This window comes from Callithrix jacchus, chromosome 12 (genome assembly GCF_049354715.1).
Source record: "Callithrix jacchus isolate 240 chromosome 12, calJac240_pri, whole genome shotgun sequence".
NCBI classification, from domain to species: domain Eukaryota; kingdom Metazoa; phylum Chordata; class Mammalia; order Primates; family Cebidae; genus Callithrix; species Callithrix jacchus.
This window is the reverse complement of record NC_133513.1, coordinates 126,894,572-126,916,199: the sequence shown is the minus strand read 5'-3', so window position 1 is coordinate 126,916,199 and position 21,628 is coordinate 126,894,572. Positions and strand designations below refer to the sequence as shown.

The 21,628-nt window shown below is 45.9% G+C and overlaps 1 long non-coding RNA gene and 1 pseudogene across 2 annotated transcripts; one reads left to right on the top strand and one right to left on the bottom strand.

Moving 5' to 3' along the window:
• Nucleotides 1-6,593: 6,593 nt before the first annotated feature.
• LOC100395732 (tubulin beta-8 chain-like) lies at nucleotides 6,594-8,892 on the bottom strand (annotated as a pseudogene). The gene is made up of 4 exons (XR_013525242.1): nucleotides 8,836-8,892; nucleotides 8,452-8,560; nucleotides 8,264-8,372; nucleotides 6,594-7,793 (listed from the first exon to the last, which is right to left on the bottom strand). The product of XR_013525242.1 is annotated as a tubulin beta-8 chain-like (transcript).
• A 2,929-nt stretch (nucleotides 8,893-11,821) lies between these two features.
• On the top strand, nucleotides 11,822-14,051 carry LOC108587851 (uncharacterized). Its single transcript, XR_004732317.3, has 4 exons — nucleotides 11,822-12,402; nucleotides 12,477-12,549; nucleotides 13,227-13,398; nucleotides 13,773-14,051. It is a non-coding gene; the product is annotated as an uncharacterized LOC108587851 (long non-coding RNA).
• Nucleotides 14,052-21,628: the final 7,577 nt, after the last annotated feature.

Below are 21,628 nucleotides of genomic sequence, written 5' to 3'. Positions count from 1 at the left end.
CCAGCGACATCATGTGACATTTCAACCCTGACATCTCAAAGTCTCCAGAAAGTACGGCACAGACATTATGGATTCACTGCATCCTCCATCATATACTCTTATACTGAGGACTTTGAGTTGCCAAGAAAACTTCTGTCAGCAAGGACAGATTCAATCAAAAGTGAAAACTGAGGCTTAATTCAGACTGCGCATGAGAGCGATCAACCAGGAGATGGGAAATTAACCCCCTGGGTCACATCCCAGGGACACAGATAGGCTGACTGTTCCATGTTCATTAGAATTAATTCACCACCGTCTGCCTTGGGAATCACAGGGAGGAGCTTCTCCTCTAAGACTGAACAGGCCCCGAGACTTGGGCACGGGGCTTAAATCTCATTGCCTCTCAGTGAAGGGTTGGACCTTTCCTGAATAAACAGGTATTTGCCTTTAGAGAGGGTATGATAAGGTTTCCAAGATGAGTCTGGCATTATTATTTTATACTTATGGTACCTATGAGGCAATGAGGCAAGGTCTCACCTATGAGGCAAGACCACTTCGCATTTCTAAGTTAATTTATCTTAAAGATGCAAGTAGTCATGGGGAAAGAAAGCTGAGACCAATTCTAAGAAAGAGAAAAAAGTGAGCAATCCTGACATCCAAAACCCTGACATCGGACACTTTAGAAGGTGTGTGCATTGGAGCTGCGTGTTGCTGCAGATACAGCAGCCGCTAGTTGTGAAGGTTTGAGGCCAAGGGACACACTTGCAAGCACAGCTAGTTTAAAATGGCACTAATAATAGTTACGACTGATAGCAGGTGCTATTCTGTTCCAGGCACTGTGTTAAGCACTATAAATGCATTGTCACAGTCATCTCTCCAATACTCTTATGGAAGATGGCTCCATTCTCCCTTTCTTACCAAGAATTGGAGTAATGGCAGTGCTAAAAACAAATACACTTGTTTACAAGAATTAATCATTTGGTAGGAACAAGAGATCCAGCTGCTAATCAGAGCACAGAATTTGAGAGAGAATACAGGACAAAAGAGAACAGAAGAGTCTTGCTGTTATTGGTCAACATCAAAGCACTATCACTGGGTCTTTTTAAGTTATATAAACCACTCCACAGAATACATGCAAGCTTTACTAGTAGGCAGCATGCTGAGAGTTCAAACCACTCCCTGATGTGGCTATGGTTCCTTAACAATGGGCCTCTCCTGCGTCCAATTATGGCCAAACCCATTTGGGGAAGACAGTGATGATGTGATAGAATTCTCACAGGGTATGGCATCCCAAAGCCTGAGTTTGCATCCAGGTAATAAATGTGTCCAGGGCACTTAGGGAAAGCAACTCACTTTTCTGATGCTGTATCCTCTTCTGTAAAATGGGGCAAATGCTACTTACTCTATAGAACTCATGACCTTCAGTGATGATTATTGGTGCTGGTATGTTACATAATCTCCCTAGCAAGAGCAGAACTGGTGAGTGGCAGAACCAAGGTACAAAATCAGGAGTAGCTCTCCCCCTCTTCCAGTTACCTACCAGCCCAGTGACTTCCTGTGTGACATTTCAACCCTGACATCTCAAAGTCTCCCATAAAGCAATTCCAGCAGAGATGTAATGGATTCACTGCATCCCCCATCGCATTACCTCATACTGAGGACTTTCTGGGTCACTCAGAACTTCTGTCAGCCCTCTCTCACCACTCCTATTCAACATAGTATTGAAGTCCTGGCCAGAGCAATCAGGCAAGAAAAGAAATAAAGGCATTCGATTAGGAAAAGAGGAAGTCAAATTGTCTCTGCTTGCAGATGACATGATTGTACATTTAGAAGACCCTATTGTCTCAGCCCCAAATCTCAAGCTGATAAGCAACTTCAGCAAAGTCTCAGGATACAAAATCAATATGCAAAAATCACAAGCATTCCTGTGCACCCACAGTAGCCATCAGAGAGCTAAATCATGAGTGAACTCCCATTTACAATTGCTGCAAAGAGAATAAAATACCTAAAAACACAACTAACAAGGGATATGAAGGACCTCTTCCAGAACTGCAAACCACTGCTCAAGCAAAGACAGATTCAATCAAAAACGAAAAGTGAAGCTTAATTCAGCCTGAGAATGAAAATGCACAAACCAAATAATACTTGTGAAAATTACTTTACCCTGTGGCACAAATATTAAGTGTTGTCCTTAGAGGAAAATAACTTTTTATTCTTTCCCCCCGAGAAATTCCCAGCCTCAAGCAGTGTTTAGTTTTTAGTTTTATTCAAAAAAATCACACATAACGCATGAATCGTCAGAGCATTTGCTTTCTGCAGGGTCGTTTCTTTCTCCCCTTTCCACTGGCAATGAGTCCTTTTGAAAACTAACAGTTCTCTGATCAGCTGGTTCTCCCCTTCATGCCTAAGCAGAGGTTTTGTAGAAAGCAGGGAAACGCGTCTTCTTTCAGTACCTTGAGAAAGGAATGCTGACAAAGATAACTCAGCATCACAGGCCACTCGCTTACCACTGTTATGTCTGGCTTTTCATCATAGGCTCACCTTGAAAATTTCAGGAGCTAACCAAGCACATACTTCTGCACACATGCACACAAGATATGCACCCACAGTGTGATGAGAAATCCCTGCCCTGCCCCTTGCTTCCTATTGAAGCAAGGTCTGCCACTAACAGCTGGAGGACAAATGTTACAAATGGAAAGCCAATGGTTGGAGGGGATGTTTACCTATGGTCATGGAACTAAGGCCTCGTTGACAAAGCAAAAGTAGAGCTAAGAATGGACTGAAGTGTTATCAACATAAGAGGACTTTTAAACACTGGAACTCCCCCACCCTTCCACTGCTAACATGGTCTTGCCTCTGGGAGTTCTGATCTCCACACTCTCAGGCAAAGTCTGTGAAAGAGACTGGCTAAAGAAAATGTGGCACATATACACCATGGAATACTATGCAGTCTTAACAAAGGAACTTCTTTGAAGAGTATATCCGACTTCTTATCTTGCTATTCTGCCATTAATTTTGATTTGAAGTTCTTTTTAACCTACCATCCATTTCCTTGCCAAGGAATTGCAAGCTTATTCACTAGTCTCATCATACTAGCCTCGAACAAGCCCACATGAATGTCACACTGAGTGGCCAGCATGTCTGTGAAGAGCAGAAACCGGGGCAGCCAAACAGCTAAGGCCAGCTAGTAAGTACCCGATGTCTACTCTATAGAGGACTCCACACTCAAGACAAGGTAAGCAAATGCCAGGCTGTGTCACCAGTTATTCCCCCAAACAAAAATGTAACCCCACCAGGAAACGTGTGTGTACACACCCAAGTACATGCACACAGCTACATGCAACAGGGAAAGGCCAGGAAGGAACCAAATCCACCTCTGAACACCACTTACTTCTGAGGAAAAGGCAGGTGAGGACGACTACCAGCATTCCTCACGTTTTCAACCGGTGAGCTTGTGTCAATTTTGGCTTTTTTTTTTTTTAAAGGCAATTTACACTCCTTGGGTGATCACACAAGCCCTGCAAAACTGAACCATCAACAACCACCTTCCCATGAGGCCAAACGATGGCTACTGGCCTCCAGGGGTACAGGAGTCCAGGCCAAACCCATGCCAGATTCCCAATGAAACCAGCACGTATCCAAGGACCTTTCCCCCACCTGGGTCATGTGCCCACTGCATAAATATGCCTGTGCTTGCTCCCCTAAGACAGAGACTCCCTTTTATTACAGTTGCAATGAGGAATAGGGAGATCTGATGCTGTCCTGTACAGTTGGATGTTAATCTGATGTGGTGCTGTTGGAGAAGCTTGCCTGAGTCAGGTGCGTTCTCAGCACATAATGTATGCTGTCCCTTCAAGTTGCAGGAGTCCCAGAAGGCAAGTGCTACTGCCACCGCCATTTACTAGTGAGCAGAGGTCAGGTGAACTGCAGCCAGCCAAGCCGCTGCTAAGTGGCCCACAGGCTGGATCTGCATCTCACTTGCAGAGTCCCTTCCTGGCTGCTAGGGCTGCCCTGGAGACTCATCCTACCTCCTCCTCCTCTTCCCTCCACAACTATATCGGTTTCTATCCACAGCTGCACTCCAGGTGGGGAACACCTATGGATGCACCAGAGTGCAACTACTCAAAGACTCCAGTGTGCAGAAGGGCCCCTGCTCCATGTCATTCCCATATCCAAGCCCAAGCTCATCTAGGGCTCCAGCAAATCCAAGCCTCCCTGAATTCCCTGCTGAGACCAAGCCGAGTCCTAGGACCCCGCTACACTGGCTAGCTGCCGGTTCCAGATGCTGCTCCCTCCGTGGCCCCTGTCTGTACAGATCTGAAGTCCTACAAGAATACTGAGATCCTAAGCTGACTCTCACCCAAGGAAGTAAACAACTAGGGGCCAGGGGCCGCCAGGGGTAGAGAACATACCCAGACAGGTACTGCTGGCTTCAGGCTTAATGTATTCACCTACTATTCACCATGCTTGCCAGGCTGGAAGGGGGACCCCAGAAACTTCAAAAACCCAAGGCTGTAGCTAGCGTATGGATACAATGCCTGAAAGAGCACAACTCCTATCCATGAAACCCTCAGGTGGAACCAGGAAGTTGGGAAATACGTGGGTACCAAGCCCGACCCCTACTTAGACTCAGGTGAGAATTGCAGCAGTGACTTGCCCCCCTGCCACTCCGGCTGTCCCACTACTGCTACAGGAGGAAGGCACATCTGAGCCCATGCTCCAGTGGAGACACCAGGTGTGAGCAGGTTCCGGTGGTGGCTGCAGCTGAACCTTCCCAACTGGGTCCATACAAGGTCATCCCAGGTGGGTGTGTGCCTGGGCAGGGCTGGGCAAGGGTACCCCTCAAAGGGTGAAAGCCACTGAAGAGAGCTGTCAGAGAGGCCCCTTTTCCTGCTCCTGGAAGCAGAAGGGAGGTGAAAGAGGTCCCCTTCCCACCTCCCCTCTGCTTCCAGGAGAAACTTCTTTCAAGATGAGGTACTATCCTCTTTGCCTGGCCTCATTTGCCCCCAGTAGCCCATTGTCAACATTCAGACAATAAAAAGAGGAGCCTCACCTGTTTTCCTGACACATCTGAGGCAGGCGGGTATGCCCAGGGGACCTGGGGTGAAACCCGTACATCTACTCACCCCAGGCCAGACTGCCTTTGTCTTGTCTGTTTGATATGGCAGGTGGGTATGCTCAGGGGACCTTGGGTGAAACCCGTACATCTACCCACCCCAGGCCAGACTGCCTTCATCCTGTCTGTTTGATGTGGCAGGTGGGTATGCCCAGGGGCCCTGGGGTGAAACCCGTACATCTACCCACCCCAGGCTAGACTGCCTTCATCCTGTCTGTTTGATATGGCAGGTGGGTATGCCCAGGGGCCCTCAGGTGAAACCTATACATCTACTCACCCCCAGGCCAGACTGCCTTCATCCTGTCTGTTTGATATGGTAGGTGGGTATGCCCAGGGGCCCTGGGGTGAAACCCATACATCTACTCACCCCCAGGCCAGACTGCCTTCATCCTGTCTGTTTGATATGGCAGGTGGGGGAGAATTACCAAGAGGTCATCACACAGGCCATGGACAAGTTCTACAAGAGCCAGGTAGAAGAGCACTGTCCTGGCATGCTGCCCAGCACCTCGTTCACACACATCTCACTTGACAGCTTCCTTGAAGCAGGCCTTGAAAGTCCAGACTCCCTGAGAAGCCTGGGGAGGAGACTCTGCCGGGCTAAGGAACCTATCCCCAAAGGTGCCACCCTCACCAGTCTCATCCTGACAATCTTGGATTATTATTGCCCTGAAGTTTTGGAGTGGGGGACAGACAGGAGAGTGCCCATTAGCCCCCTTTCCAGAGAACATCAGCCCTCCAGACTGGGGCAGCTCAGACCTCCATGCAGGCATTTTTTTCCTCACTGGTTGCCAGTGGGGAAAACAGCACTTGTGAGCACCTGCCTGTCTTCCCAGGCCCTGTTCAGAAACCCCATCTGTGCCTTTGGAGAGAGACTACCCCAAGCACACAGGCCAGCAACTGCATCTACAGCCTTCAGGACCTGCTCCACTTCCATAGGGGGCTCACTGCATGTGAGTATATGGTGGGCTGATTCCTGCCCAGTAGCCCCTTCCAGATACCCCATGCCCACCTCATTAAGAGAATGAGGCCACACAGACACAGCCAGGCTGTTATGGTGAGGGGATGGCTGGGGCCCTACTTGCCCACCCTTCATTGCTGCTTCAGGGCCAACTGTCCAACCACATTCCTGCCCTGAGATGATACATTGGGGACATCGTCCACTGGGGTCAGTGACCACTTATAAAGTTTCAGAAACAGAGGCCCAGCTGGTCCCCTGGAAGTTCAGTCCATGGCATAAGCCAAGACTTGCCTTCAGAAACGGGTTTCACACAAAGTAGCTGCCCAAGGCCCAGGCCAGCCCCAAGTTTGCATGAAGCCTGCTGCCATGTCCACAGCCCATGCTGCCCCCTTCAGGAGCCACTGGACTGCTTGCTCCTGGGAGGTGAGAAGCCCAAGACAGCTGCAGCCTTGCAGGACCACTATGCCCATCTGGAAGCAGTACCCAGAGGCCTATAGAAAGAAGCTGGAGGTGAACCCAGATGTTATGAAAGTGCTTTATTAGGCCAGACTACTTACTATGAAAATGCTTTAAATTGCAGCAGGAGGAGATGTAAAGACTCAAAGACGTACATAGTGACCATGGCTATCAGAACACACTAAAGAATCCACACTGCTTCCCCCTTTACCTAGAAAAGGAAGCTTCTAGGCTACCTCCTCCTCAGCACACTCCTCAAACTCCTCCTCTGCAGCTGTGGTGTCTTGGTATTGCTGGTATTCTGACACCAGGTCATTAACGTTGCTCTCGGCCTCGGTGAACTCCATCTCATCCATGCCCTCGCCCGTGTACCAGTGCAGGAAGGCCTTGCGCCTGAACATACCTGTAAACTGTTCGGAGACACGTTTGAAGAGCTCTTGGATCGCTGTGTTGTTACCAGTGAAGGTGGCCGACATTTTTAGCCCCCGGGGTGGGATGTCACAGACTGCTGTTTTCACGTTGTGAGGGAGCCATTCAGCAAAGTAGCTGCTGTTCTTGTTCTGAATGTTGAACATTTGCTCATCCACCTCCCTCATGGACATGCGACCTCTGAAAATGGCAGCCATGGTTAGGTAGCGGCCATGACAGGGGTCACAGGCGGCCATCATATTCTTAGCATCGAAGAGCTGCTGAGTGAGCTCAGCCACGGTCAGGGCCCGGTATTGCTGGCTGCCCCGACTGGTCAGCGGGGCAAAGCCGGGCATGAAGAAGTGCAGCCGGGGAAATGGAACCATGTTCACGGCCAGCTTCCGCAGGTCGGCATTCAGCTGACCTGGGAAGTGCAGGCACATGGTGACCCCACTCATGGTAGCAGACACCAGGTGATTCAGGTCACCGTAGGTGGGTGTGGTCAGTTTTAAGGTCCTGGAACAGATGTTATAGAGCGCTTCATTATCGATGCAGAACGTCTCATCTGCATTTTCTATCAGCTGGTGAACGGAGAGGGTGGCATTATACGGCTCCACCACGGTGTCTGACACCTTGGGCGAGGGCAGGACACTGAATGTGTTTATGATCCTGTCTGAATACTCCTCGTGAATTTTGCCCATGAGAAGGATACCCATCCCAGACCCAGTCCCCCCACCCAGGGAGTGGGTCAGCTGGAAACCCTGCAGCAATCACAGCTCTCAGCTTCTTTTCTCACAACATCCATCACCGACTCCATCAGCTCCGCACCTTCCGTGTAGTACCCCTTGGCCCAGTTGTTCCCGGCCCCACACTGACCTGTAAGGTAGTACAGTCAGTCACTTGATGGCCAGGTATATGGTCATCAGTGGTCACCACCACAATGCAAAAAGCACCATTCACCCTGCAGGTGGAGCAAAGGAAACCCTCTCCCCTGAAGTTACAGGACAGCAGCCTTGCCTGTTAGAACCTAGATCAGGGGCCAAACCTGAGACCACCTAACAACAGACTCGCTGCAGGTGGCTCCTGCCCATTCCCAGGGAAGGCCGTGGTCACCGCCCCAGCTCAGCTCCCTGAGGGAGATTACATCAGCAACTCCTCACCTTGAGAAGACAGCTGGGCCTTCCTCCCAAAGCCCGTTTAGGAGAGGGAGATTGAGTAACTCAGAGGATGGGAGGGTGTTCAGGGACCCCGGTTCCACAGTTCCCACAGAGATGACCTTGGGGCACTCACTGACTTTGAGCTGCCCTGGCTAAGGAGCCACACCCCAGTCCTCATCCACAGCTCACCAAAGATGAAGTTGTCTGGCCTGAAGATCTGCCCGAAGGGCCCTGAGCGCAGAGTCCATGGTGTCCGGCTCCGGATCCACGAGCACAGCGCAGGCTATGTACCTGCCACCTGAACAGAATGGGAGGGCATCAGTGAGGAGAAGGCTGCCATTCCCAGGAGGGTGGTCGGGGAAAGACTGGGGTCTCACCACTAGCCTCATTGTAGTACACATTGATGCATTCCAGTTGCAGGTCACTGTCCCCATGGTAGGTGCCAGCAGGGTCGATGCCATGTTCATCAGAGATCACCTCCCAGACCTGCAAGAGATGCAAGAGGCCAGACAGGCCAGGGCTGAGTCATGGAGCTCAGGGAGCTGGAGTTGCCCCAGCCCCTCTCCCACTTCCACCCCCACCCTCACATCACTGGGTCCCTTGAGGTTCTCCTCAGCAGCCTTGCCAGCCACCCAACTCCACCACATCCTGGGCAGGGAGCCCAGGGACCACAATGCAGAGGCGCCACCCCTTCCACTACCAACATCTTCACCAGCCACCCTGCAGGCCTGAGCTGGGCCCTCAGAGCCCTGGCTGCCAACATTTGCACCTATCTGGTTCCCACACTGTCCAGTTTGGGTGAGCACAATCTCCCTCATGGCCAAGGCGGGACTAGAGCAGCAGAAAAAACACAAGAAGGAGAAGCAATCACAGGAAAAGTGACTCAGCCCGCACTCCGCCAACGCTTAAATAGCCCCGTGCCCACCTCCCCCAGCCTTGGATCGGGCTCCCAGAATAAAAAAACAGCTTTACTTTTATACAGGTGTGCCCACCTGTGAATCCCTTGGAGTTTAACGTCTATTGGGGAGCTCAGGTGGCCTTTCTGTGGTCCTTTCCACGTTGGGGAAAGCTTGTCAACTGGAGAACTTCCTCCCATGTCTTTAGTGAGACTAAATCCCTAGCTGAGCTGAAACTGAATTTTCCTCCCACGTGGGAGGGAAAGCCTTTTGTTTCCATATTCACAGAGTGCCTTTGCACGTGTCCTAGATTGATAACATACTTCTGTAATTGACAAGTCCTTTCATCTCAGGAGATCTGTGGTTAGGAAAGGCTTTCTGTATGCCAACTCCACAGGACCTAATTATAAGTTTTCCTTTGGAGCAACTCAAACCCATAGTAAGCTATGGGTGTTAGAGCTAGTCAGGCTTCTGATTTCGCTAGTCTTCTTTAGAATTTGATGAGTTCTTTCACCTTTCGAGAGGACTGCCATCTCCACACAGAATGAAGGTGATACTTGATTCCTAAAGCTGAGGATAGGTGTTGGGATAAGGCTGCTGTGAAAGATGAGCTATTGTCACTTTGCAGGCTTTTAGATGATCCAAACCGAGGAATTATATCTTCTGGTAAACACTTTTCAGATAGCATGGGGAACGCCTTGATCTAGCCAGTGAAGGTATCAGTAAGCATTAGCAAACATTTGAGTTTCCTGCAGAAAGGTGCCCGAGTAAATTAGAGTTTTCAGTCCTCAGCTGGAGAGGTGTCTCAATGTTGGACAGGTTAAACTAGAGGAGAGAAAATTACTGGCTGTTTGGGTTATTTCAGGCACAGAGCTCAGGGCAGAGTCACCTGTTTTAGTGTCTTGAAAAGATTTATTGCCATAATCTGATGAGACATGAACTGAAACAAAGAATCTCTTCTAGGGTGAAAAGAATCATGTAAGTGCTTAATTATTTTCCTATGATGAGTATTTGGCATTAGTAATGTATTACCATGAGTCAGCCAGCAGGAGGGGTTCTGGACTAAACTGCAATCCCTGGCGCATTTTTGTTCTTCTTCGGAGTGTTCTGGCCCGGCTCTAGGTATGCTGACCAGCATGCCCATCAGCTTCAGTGCAGTGACCCTGGCTGCCACATCTGCAAGGGCATTTTCTTTTACACGGTCAATCTCTCTTTTGGTGTCCTCTGCAATGAATTATAGTCACTTTTCTTTGGCAGCCAAGCAGCATTCTAACAAGCTCAAAATCTGAGTGATGTTGTATGGAAAAGCCCTCTGTGGTCAGGAGTCCCCACCCATTCCAAATTGCAGCATAAGCATGAAGCACCACAAAAATCATACTTAGAATCAGTGTAAATGTTAACTTTTAAATCCTTTCCCGACCGCAGGGCTCTGGTAAGTTCCAACTCAGCTTTTTGAGCTGAGGTAGAGGCCAGCAAGGCTTGTAACTTGATTAACTTGCGCTGACTGATAAGAGCATATCTAGCCCTCCTGTTTTCCTGATGCATAAAACAACTTGCATCTGTTAACCCCTCTTGCTTGGGATGGTCAAGGAGCTCAAGTCTCGCCTGCTAGAATAAATTTGTTTCATAACTTGTGACATGGTTTGGCTGTGTCTACAGTCAAATCTTAAATTGTAGCTCTCATAATTCCCATGTGTCTTGGGAGGAACCCAGTTGGAGGTAACTGAATCAGGGGGTGGGGCTGGTCTTTCCCATGCTCTTCTTGTGACAGTGAATAAGCCTCATGAGATCTGATGATTTTATTTTATTTTTATTTATTTACTTTTTGAGGCATAGTCTTGCTCTGTTGCCCAGGCTGGAGAGCAGTGGCAGGATGTCGGCTCACTGCGGCATCTATCTCAAGCGATTCTCCTGTCTCAGCCTCTTGAGTAGCTGGGATTATAGGTACCCACCATCATGCCTGGCTAATTTTTGTATTTTTAGTAGAGACATGATTTCACCATATTGGCCAGGCTGGTCTCGAACTCCCAACTTCAGGTGATCCACCTGCTGCCTTGGCCTCCCGAAGTGCTGGGATTACTCCCCTTTATAAGGGGGATTTTTCCTACACAAGCTCCTCTACCTGCTGCCATGTAAGAGATGTAACTTTTGCTCCTCATTTGCCTGCCGCCATGATTGTGAGGCCTCCCCAGCCACGTGGAACTGTGAGTCAATTGAACCTCTTATTAATTACCCAGCCTCAGATGTCTTTACTAGCAGCATGAGAACAGATTAATAGAACCTGTGTGCCGGGAAGGCTGGGTGCACCTGTGCGCTCTGGCAGATAAGGAGCTGGGTTTATAGTTTGTCAGACTTCAAGGGTTATGTCTGGAGTGTCTAGCAATAAAATCTAGTTTTTTAAGTTAATTGAATGAATAAACTCCCTATCTATGTCGACACAAATATTTCAAGCCAAAATAGAGTATTTTGCCAAAAGATAATTTTTGATACGTGAATTTCACTTTTTTTCCTCTTTTAGTGATTTTAATGTAATGAAATTGACTTTTCATGCCTCTAAAAGACTTTTTTAAGAGCATGGTATTTCTCCATTTAAAAAAAAATGGCAAAATATCTTCTACTGCAGATAGAAGTTAATTGGCTGAGGGTAATAAACAGATTTAAAAACGACCTTTAACCCCTGACACTGCCAAAGGCTGCAGCGAATTACACGCCCTGTCGTGGGTTCGCACCCACGTGCTGGGAGCCGCAGTCTGCAGGCCACGCGCTCCCACCCCTAGAAAAAAGGTCCGTGAGAAAGAGCTCCGTCAGGCTCACAGAACGTGGGAAACGCTCAGCTCCACGAAGCACCGGCGTCCAAATCCTCGCAGCGCGCAGCTCTGGCATCGGGTTCCCGTGAGGACAGACCCGAGACGATTTCCGGACGGAGGCCGCTGCCGGAGGAGGGACGATGTGACCGCAGACGCTCGCGCTGTTCCCACGCGGCGGGCCGGTGACAGGGATCCCACCCGCCGTCCAGCTGGGAGCTGCGGGGATTCACCCCAGCTGGGCGCGCTCTGCTGTGTCCCCTGTCAAGAGGGGGGACTCCTCAGCTTCCCTCGGTTTTTCCTTTTTAACACTCTCTGTTTTCCTCTCCAGTGGGGGCCGCATCTCACCTTAGAAGAAAACATTTTCCAACTGGGGGCTGTCTCGGTAGCGGGTCCAGGGAAGGTCTCCGCTCTCTGGAGTGAGGCCCAGCCCAGTAACTCCAGCCAGGTCTCCCTGAGTGGGGCTGGATCTGCCCCGTTCTCCTCCCATCCTCGTGCTGACCGTGGAAATCCATCTATGCCCTATGCAGAGTCCTGCGCCTCAGGCTGTGAAACGGCAAAAGCAGAATTTAAAACAGATGATTACACTCACTCTATGAGGCAAAGAAACTTCTGAGGTAGACACTTGGTAAGCAAGCGATTGTGTGTGACTTCTCAGAACACCAGGGTGTTTCTAATTGTCTCACTGATTTTGTTTAACAGGCTGGCTGAGAGCCAGAGAAAAAGCTGCTGGGAATTGACAGGCATCAGGCGACCTCAGTTCCAACATTTCCAGGTAAACGATGACGCAAGATGAGCTGGTGGCAGGAGTCCCTGGAAATTCTCACAATCTCAGCTTCTAACTTCTATAAAGTATCATGTCATTTATGATCTCTTTAACAAATCATTTTTTCTAACTATAAAAGTGTATATTCTCCTTGGAGGGTCTTTGGTAAATATAAAATGAGTTATTAAAGAAAAATTATTCATAATTTTATACTAAAATTTTGATAATTATATTCCTGCATTTTTAACTAAACATAGAAATTTTAGATTATACTATACATAAAATGTAGTCTATTTTTTCTCATCCAGTACTAGATTATAAATGTTTTACATGGAACAAACTACATACATAAATCAGGTATTTCCACACCTGGATGCTGATTTAACCCTCCCTATACTGTTAGCCATTTAACTGATTTCTACTTTATCCTGTGAATGACGCTTCAACCAGTTATTATTCTTAGACACAGCTCATTCAATCACTCATCATCTTGAGCATTTATTTATAATTTAATTGCATATTACCTGAGTGGTTTCTGGTTCTATGTTTATATGCTTATTCCAAATATAGTGCTAAGATTAGCATTAGAGACAGGAAAATACTCACGGGTTTTGAAACTAGAAGGAGCCAAACCCAAGTCCGCCATCCAGCTCTGCACACTCTCCCAGCCTTAGTTTTCTACACAGAAAGAGAAGGCAATGCTGTGTGATTGCGCATCGCTGTGAAGTTACAGGAGACACCAATTGCACACGCAGCGGTGCACAGACAGCGGGAGGCTGGGCCCTACCAGCTCGAAGGACAATCACCATCAGACGCCCCACAGTCCTACTCTCGGGGTGCTCGTGTGCCATAGGCCATGTGAGTGTCACTCTGTGAACACATACGTGTTGATTATAAATTACTCCCATGCTGTTTTCTTTGTTTTTACATGTTCAGAAATCTGTTTTTAAAAAAGGGGGGGGGAGAAAGAAGAGATATAATTATAAAATTTAAAGTTAATTAAAGGGGGAATGTTTTCATTATCTCTGAAATTTAACCCCCCAAATCCAGATTATAAAGCAGGGAAATGTCTTACGGCCCAACACTTGCCATCGATACTTTTTGGATGTTAGGGGGCAGAGGAGGGTAGTGAAAGTGACGGAATCAGAGCTCTGATGGCTGCACACTGTCACCCTGCAAATCCATCTCTGGTCCAGCCTTCCTACTCACTGGGGCTCCTCTATCCTTTTCAGCACATTTGAACTGCTCCCCTGTGGGCCATTCCCACTGGCTTTACTTCCTAGTCTGAATTCCATGGGACCTGCAGTTAAGAGGAGAGGGAGCCACTTCGGGACTGGAGAAAGTTCACCTCATGGATATCCCCGCCTCCTTCCTCTGCAGTGAGCGGTCTCTGGCGTCCCTGGGTGTTCGGTTTCTTTCCAGCCATGTGTTACTGACTGTTCAGGTGGCAAATGGCTCATGACCTTTATGGTATTTAAGGGAAAAAAATTAAAAGTTGTGTTTTTTTTACACTTTTATTTTAGGTTGGGGGTACATGGGAGGGTTTGCTATATAGGTAAACACGTGTCACAGGGGTTTGTTGTACATATTATTTCATCATCCAGATATTGATTCCAGTACCCAATAGTTATCTTTTCTGCTCCTCTCCCTCCTCCTACCTCCCACCTGAAGTAGACCCCAGTGTCTGCTGTTTCCTTCTTTGTGTTCACAGGTTCTTATCATTTAGCTCCCACTTATACATGAGAACATGTGGTATTTGGTTTTCTGTTTCTGCACTAGTTTGCTAAATATAATACCCTTCAGCTTCATCCACATTAATGCAAAAGACATAATCTCGTTCTTTTTTATGGATGCCTAATATTCTATGGCATGTATGTACCACATTTTCATTGTGATTAATGGGCATCTGGGTTGTTTCTATGTCTTTGCTATTGGGAATAGTGCTGCAGTAAATATTTACAGGCACGTATCTTCATGGTAGAATGATTTACATTCATCTGGGTATACACCCAATAATGAAATTGCTAGGTCAAATGGTAGTTCTGCTTTCCACCACGGTTGAACTAACTTACACTCCCACCAACAGTGTATAATTGTTCACTTTTCTCCATAACGTTGCCAGCATCTTTTTTTTTTTTTTTACTTTTTATAATAGCCATTCTGATTGGTGTGAGATGGTATCTCACTGTGGTTTTGATTAGCATTTCTCTAGTGATCAGTGAGACAGAGCTTTTTTCATATGCTTGTTTGCGACATGTTTGTCTTCTTTTGAGAAGTGTCTCTTCATGACCTGGAGCCATTTTTTAATGGGGTTATTTTTCTCTTGTAAATTTAAGTTCCTTATAGATACTGGACATTAGACCTTTGTCAGATGCAGAGTTTGTACATATTTTCTCCCATTCTATAAGCTGTTTACTTTCTTGATAGTTTCTTTTGCTGTGCAGAAGCTCATTAGTTTAATTAGATACCACCTGTCAATTTTTGATTTTATTATAATTGCTTTTGTTATCTTTGTCACAAAATCTTTGCCTGCTATAGCCAGGATGGTATTGCCTGGGCTGTCTTCCAGGGTTATTATATTTTGGGATTTTACACTTAAGTCTTTAAATCATCCTGAGTTGATATTTGTGTGTTGTGTAAGAAAGGGGTCCAGCCTCAATCTTCAGCACATGGCTAGCCAGTTATCTCAGCACCATTTATTCAATAGGTTCAGCCCTGGCCCTGCATCCCACTTTCAAATGTAGTGGCTCCCTCACCTAGGAAGGCCCTCCCCACGCTGGCTCCCTCTGCTCACCCGACTGTACTTGCTTCTTTTAATCCCCTGGGAACACCGTTTCTAGGTTGGGTGTGTTTTCCGTAATAAACAGGTGTTGTTGCACACTTACTGAGGACTTTTTGGATGCCATGCTAAGCATTTCAGAGTCATGAGCTCATTGTACAAACTACCCTCTATAACACTCCTGTGAATTTATATTCCCATATGAATTGGCCTGAGGAAGTGGGGTGCTGGAGTGATTAAGTAATTAAATGACAGCGCAGTTAATTACTGAGGGGATTTGGGTTTGGACCTGGATCTGATTCAAACACTTAAGTCTATGACTACAAGTGTTGCCATATCATTTGCATCAGGATTTAGAATCCCTGCTGGCAGGCTGGGAAGATGCATTGTAACCAGATGAGAGGTAATCACCACATTTACTGAGTTGTGAGAACCACGTTACTGCCTTTCATAGAGTGCCAGGCCCTCCTGTGTTTGCCTCGGTGTCTCCAGCTTGAATTGCCTCACCCCTGGCTCTCAGCAGTGCTGCACCTCTCTCCTGCATGGATCACCTGTTCCTGGAGTTCATTTCTCCCATTCCTCAGGTTGCCACTTCACTGTAGCTTCCTGAGAAAAGGTAAAGCTTTGATGCTGTCTGTGTCCCAAAATGCCTGTGCTCTATTCTCACACTGGGTTGATGGTTTAGTTGGGTTTAATATATCTATATCTCAGAATGTGAAGGCTAAATTTCGTTTTCCTATTATATCTAGAATTTCAACGAAAAACTTCAGTACCATTTTGGTTCTTGATTCTTTGTAGGTGATTTTTTAAATTATTATTATTATAAGTTCAGGGGTATAAGTGCAGAATGTGCAGGTTTGTTACACAGGTATATCCGTGTAACAATGGATATCCATGGTGGTTTGCTGCACCCATCAACCTGTGATCTACATTAGGTATTTCTCCTAATGCTATCCCTCCCCTATCCCCCGCCACCAACAGGCCCTGGTGTGTGATGTTCCCCTCCTTGTATCCATGTGTTCTCATTGTTCAACTCCCACTAATGAGTGAGAACATGTGGTGCTTGGTTTTCTATTCTTGTGTTTGCTAAGAATGATGGTTTCCAGCTTTAGCCATGTCCCTGCAAAGGACATGAACTGGTCCTTTTTTATGGCTGCATACAATTCCATGGTGTATATGTGCTACATTTTCTTGATCCAGTCTATCATTCATGGCCGTTTGGGTTGGCTCCAAGTCTTTGTTATTGTGAACAGTGCTGCAATATACATACGTATGCATGTGTCTTTATAGTAGAATGATTTATAATCCTTTGGATATATATCCAGTAATGAGATTGGTGGGTCAAATGGTATTTCTATTTCTAGATCCTTGAGGAATCATCACAGTGTCTTCCACGTGGTTGGACTAATTCACTCGATTTTGTATCCTGAGACTTTGCTAAAGTTGTTTATCAGCTTAAGGAGATTTGGGGCTGAACAGCAAAGTTTTCTAAATATACAGTCATGAAATCTGCAAACAGAAACAATTTGACTTCTTCCCTTCCTAGTTGAATATCCTTTCTTTCTCTTCCTGGCTAGAACTTCCAATACTATGTTGAATGGGAGTGGGGAGAGAGGGCATCCTTGTCTTGTGCCAGTTTTCAAAGGGAATGCTTCCAGCTTTTGCCATTCAGTATGATATTGGCTGTGGGTTTGTCATAAATAGCTCTTATTATGTTAAGAGACGTTCCATCAATACCTATTTTATTTACAGTTTTTAGCATGAAGGTCTGTTGAATTTTGTCAAAGGCCTTTTCTGCATCTGTTGAGATAATCGTGTGAATTTTATCATTGGTTCTGTTTATGTGATGGATTACATTTGCTGATGTTGAGCCAGCCTTGCATCCTGGGATGAAGCAGACTTGATCGTGGTGGATGAGCTTTTTGATGTGCTGCTGAATTCGGTTTGACAGTATTTTATAGAGGATTTTTGCATTGATGTTCATCAGGGATATTGGCCTAAAATATTCTTTTTTTATTTTGTCTCTGCCAGGTTTTGGTATTAGGATGATGCTGGCCTCATAAAATGAGATAGGAAAGATTCTCTCTTTATCCGTTGTTGGAATCATTTCAGGAGAAATGGTGCCAGCTCCTCTTTGCACCTCTAGTAGAATTCGGCTGCGAATCCATCTGGTCCTGGACTTTTGTTTTGTTGTCTGTAGGCTATTAATTGCTGCCTCAATTTCAGAACACGTTATTGGTCTATTCAGGGATTTGACTTCTTCCTGGTTCGGTCTTGGGAGGGTGCATGTGTCCAGGAATTTGTCCATTTCTTCTAGATTATCTAGTTTATTTGCACAGAGGTGTTTATAGTATTCTCTGATGGTAGTTAGTATTTCTGTGGGATTGGTGGCGATATCCCCTTATCATTTTTTATTGTATCTATTTGATTCTTCTCTCTTTATTAGGCTGGCTAGTGGTCCATCTATTTGTTGATCTTTTCAAAAAACCAGCTCCTGGATTCATTAATTTTTTTGAAGAGCTTTTCATGTCTCTACCTCCATCACTTCTCTCTGATCTTCATTATTTCTTGTCTTCTGCTACCTTTTGAATTTGTTTGCCCTTCCTTCTCTAGTTCTTTTAATTGTAATGTTAGCATGTTACTTTCAGATCTTTCTTGCTTTCTCTTGTGGGCATTTAGTGCTATAATTTCCCTCTACACACTGCTTTAAAATCCCAGAGATTCTGGTATATTGTGGCTTTGTTCTCATTGGTTTTACGTAACTTCTTTATTTTTGCCTCATTTTGTTATTTACCCAGTAGTCATTCAGGAGCAGGTTGCTCAGTTTCCATGTAGTTGTGCGGTTTTCAGTGAGGTTCTTAATCCTGAGTTTTAATTTGATTACACTGTGGTCTGAGAGACTGTTTGTAATGATTTCCATTATTTTGCATTTGCTGAAGAGTGTTTTACTTCCAATTATATGGTCAATTTTAGAATGAGTGTGATGTGGTGCTGAGAAGGACACATATTCTGTCGATTTGGGTGGAGAGTTCTGTAGATATCTATCAGGACTGCTTGGTCCAGAGCTGAGTTCAAGTCCTGGATATCCTTGTTAATTTTCTATCTCATGGATCTGTCTAATATTGACAGCGGGGTGTAAAGTCTCCCACTACTATTGTGTGGGAGTCTGAGTCTCTTTTTAGATCTCTAAAACTTCTTTTATTAATATGGGTGCTCCTGTATTGGGTGCATATATATTTAGTATAGTTAGCTCTTCTTGTTGCATTGATCCCTTTGCCATTATGTAATGCCCTTGTCTCTTTTGATCTTTGTTGGTTTAAAGTCTGTTTTATCAGAGATTAGGATTGCAGTCCTCACTTTTTTTCTGCTTTCCATTTGCTTGGTAAATCTTCTTCCATCCCTTTATTTTGAACCTATGTGTCTTTGCACGTGAGATGGGTCTCCCGAATACAGTACACCAATGGGTCTTAATTCTTTATCCAATTTGCTAGTCTATGTCTTTTAATTGGGGAATTCAGCCTGTGTACATTTAAGGTTAATATCGTTATTTGCAAATTTGATCCTGTCATGATGCTAGCTGGTTATTTTGCCTGTTCTTTGCAGTTGCTTCATAGTAGCAAATGTCTTTACAATTTGCTATTGTTATTGCAGTGTCTGGTGCTGGTTGTTTCCTTCCGTGTTTAATGCTTCCTGCAGGAGCTCTTATAAGGCAGGTCTGGTGGTGACAAAGTCTCACCATTTGCTTGTCTGTACAGGATTTTACTTCTCCTTTGCTTATGAAGCTTAGTTTGACTGGATATGAAATTCTAGGTGAAAATTCTTTTAGGAATGTTGAATATTAGTCCCCACTCTCTTCTAGTTTTTAGGGTTTCTGCTGAGAGATCTGCTGTTAGTCTGAGGGCTTCCCTTTGTGGGAAGCCCATTCATTTCAACCTTTGTGAATCTGACAATTACTTGTCTTGGGGTTGCTCTTCTTGAGGAGTATCTTTGTCATATGCCTTGTCTTTCCTGAATTTGAATGTTGGCCTGCCTTACTAGGTTTGGGAAGTTCTCCTGGATAATATCCTGAAGAGTGTTTTCCAACTTGGTTCCATTCTTCTCACCACTTTCAGGTACACCAATCAAACAAATATTTGGTCTTTTCACATAGTCCCATACTTCTTGGAGGCTTTGTTCATTTCTTTTCACTCTTTTTTTTCTGTAATCTTTTCTTCTCACTTTATTTCATTGAGTTGATCTTCAATCTCTGATATCCTTTCTTCTGCTTCATCGATTCTGCTATTGATACTTGTGTATGCTTCATGAAGTTCTTGTGCTGTTTTTCAGCTCCATCAAGTCATTTATGTTCTTCTCTAAACTGGCTATTCTAGTTAGAAATTCAGTTAACATTTTTTCAAGATTCTGAGCTTTCTTGCATTGGGTTAGAACATGCTTTTTCAGCTCAAAGGAGTTTGCCATTTCCCACCTTCTGAAGCCTACCTACTTCTGTCAATGTATCAAATTCATTCTCCATCCAGTTTTGTTTCCTTGCCAGCAAGTTGTGTTCCTTTGTAGAAGAGACAATCTGGTTTTTGGAATTTTCAGCCTTTATGTGCTGGTTTCTCCCTATCTTCGTGGATTTATCTACCTTTTGTCTTTGATGTTGGTGACCTTAGGATGGGGTATGAAAGGATGCCCTTTTTGTTAATGTTTATGTTATTCCTTTCTCTTTGTTAGTTTTCCTTCTAACAGTCAAGCCCTTCTACTGCAGGAGGTCTACTCCAGACCCTGTCTACTCCAGACCCTGTTTGCCTGGGTATCAGCAGCAGAGGCTGCAGAACAGCAAGGATTGCTCCCTGTTCCTTCCTCTGGAAGCTTTGTCCCAGAGGGGCACCCTCCAGATGCCAGCCAGAGCTCTTCTGTATGAGGTGTATGTTGGCCCCTACTGGGAGGTGTCTCCCAGTCAGGCTACATGGGGGTGAGGGACCCACTTGAAGAGGCAGTCTGTCCCTTAATAGAGCTTGAATGCTGTGCTGAGAGATCCACTGCTCCCTTCAGAGCTAACAGACAGGGACGTTTAAGTCTGTGAAAGCTGCACCCACAGCCACCCCTTCCCCCAGGTGCTCTGTCCAGGTAAATGGGGGTTTTTAATCTATCAGTCCCTGACTGGGGCTGCTGCCATTTTTTCAGAGATGCCTGGCCCAGGTAAGAGGAATCTAGAGAGGGAGTATGGCAGTAGTGGCCTTGCTGAGCTGAGGTGGGCTCCACCCTGTTTAAACTTCCCAGGCAGCTTAGTTTATACTGTGAGGGTAAAACTACCTACTTAAGCCTCAGCCGTGACAAATGCCCCTCGCTCAACAAACTCAAGTGTCCCAGGTCAACCTCAGACTGCTCTGCTGCTAGTGAGAATTTCAAGCCAGTGGATCTTAGCTTGCTGGGCTCTGTGAGGGTGGGACCTGCCAAGCCAAGCCAGACCACTTGGCTCCCTGGCTTCAGCCCCTTTTCCAGGAGAGTGAAGAGTTCTATCTCGTTGGCATTCCAGGTGCCACTGGGGTATGAAAAAAATCTCCTGCCACTAGCTTGGTGTCTGCCCAAATGGCCACCCAGTTTTGTGCTTAAGACCCAGGGCCCTGGTGGCACACGCACTGGAGGGAATCTCCTGGTCTGCCAGTTATGAAGACCATTGGGAAAAGTGCAGTACCTGGGCTATGCCATTCTTCCTGGTATAGTCTCTCACAGCTTCTCTTGACTAGGGGAATGAATTCCCTGGTGAGTTGACACCCCACCCTGCTTCAGCTCACCCTCCGTGAGCTGCACCCACTGTCCAACCACTCCCAAGGAGATAAACCAGGTACCTCATTGGAAATGCAGAACTCACCCACCTTCTGTATGTATCTCTCTTGGCACTGCAGACCACACCTCTTCCTATTTGGCCATCTTGCCAGCAATGCCAGGTGATCTTTTTCTTTCACCTCTCGGGAAGCTTTTCAGATCTTTAGCTCTGATGTTCTCAAATGTCACAATAATGTGCTTTAGTGTAGAACTTTGAAATTCATTTTGAGGGGAACTCAATAGATCTTTTAAATCTCAAAATTCATAAACTTTATTTCTGGAAAATGTTTTCGATTTTTAATGAGATATAATTCAAATACTACATTTTACTCATTTAAGGTGTACAATTTAGCACTTTCTGGAAGTAGCACAGACTTCACCACTATTTAATAATTCTAATATATTTTCAGCACCCCAGAAAGAAACACTGTATTTCCCATTTTTCCTTCCTCCAGCCTCTGGCCACAATTCCTTTTTGAGGCTGCATAGTATTCCATT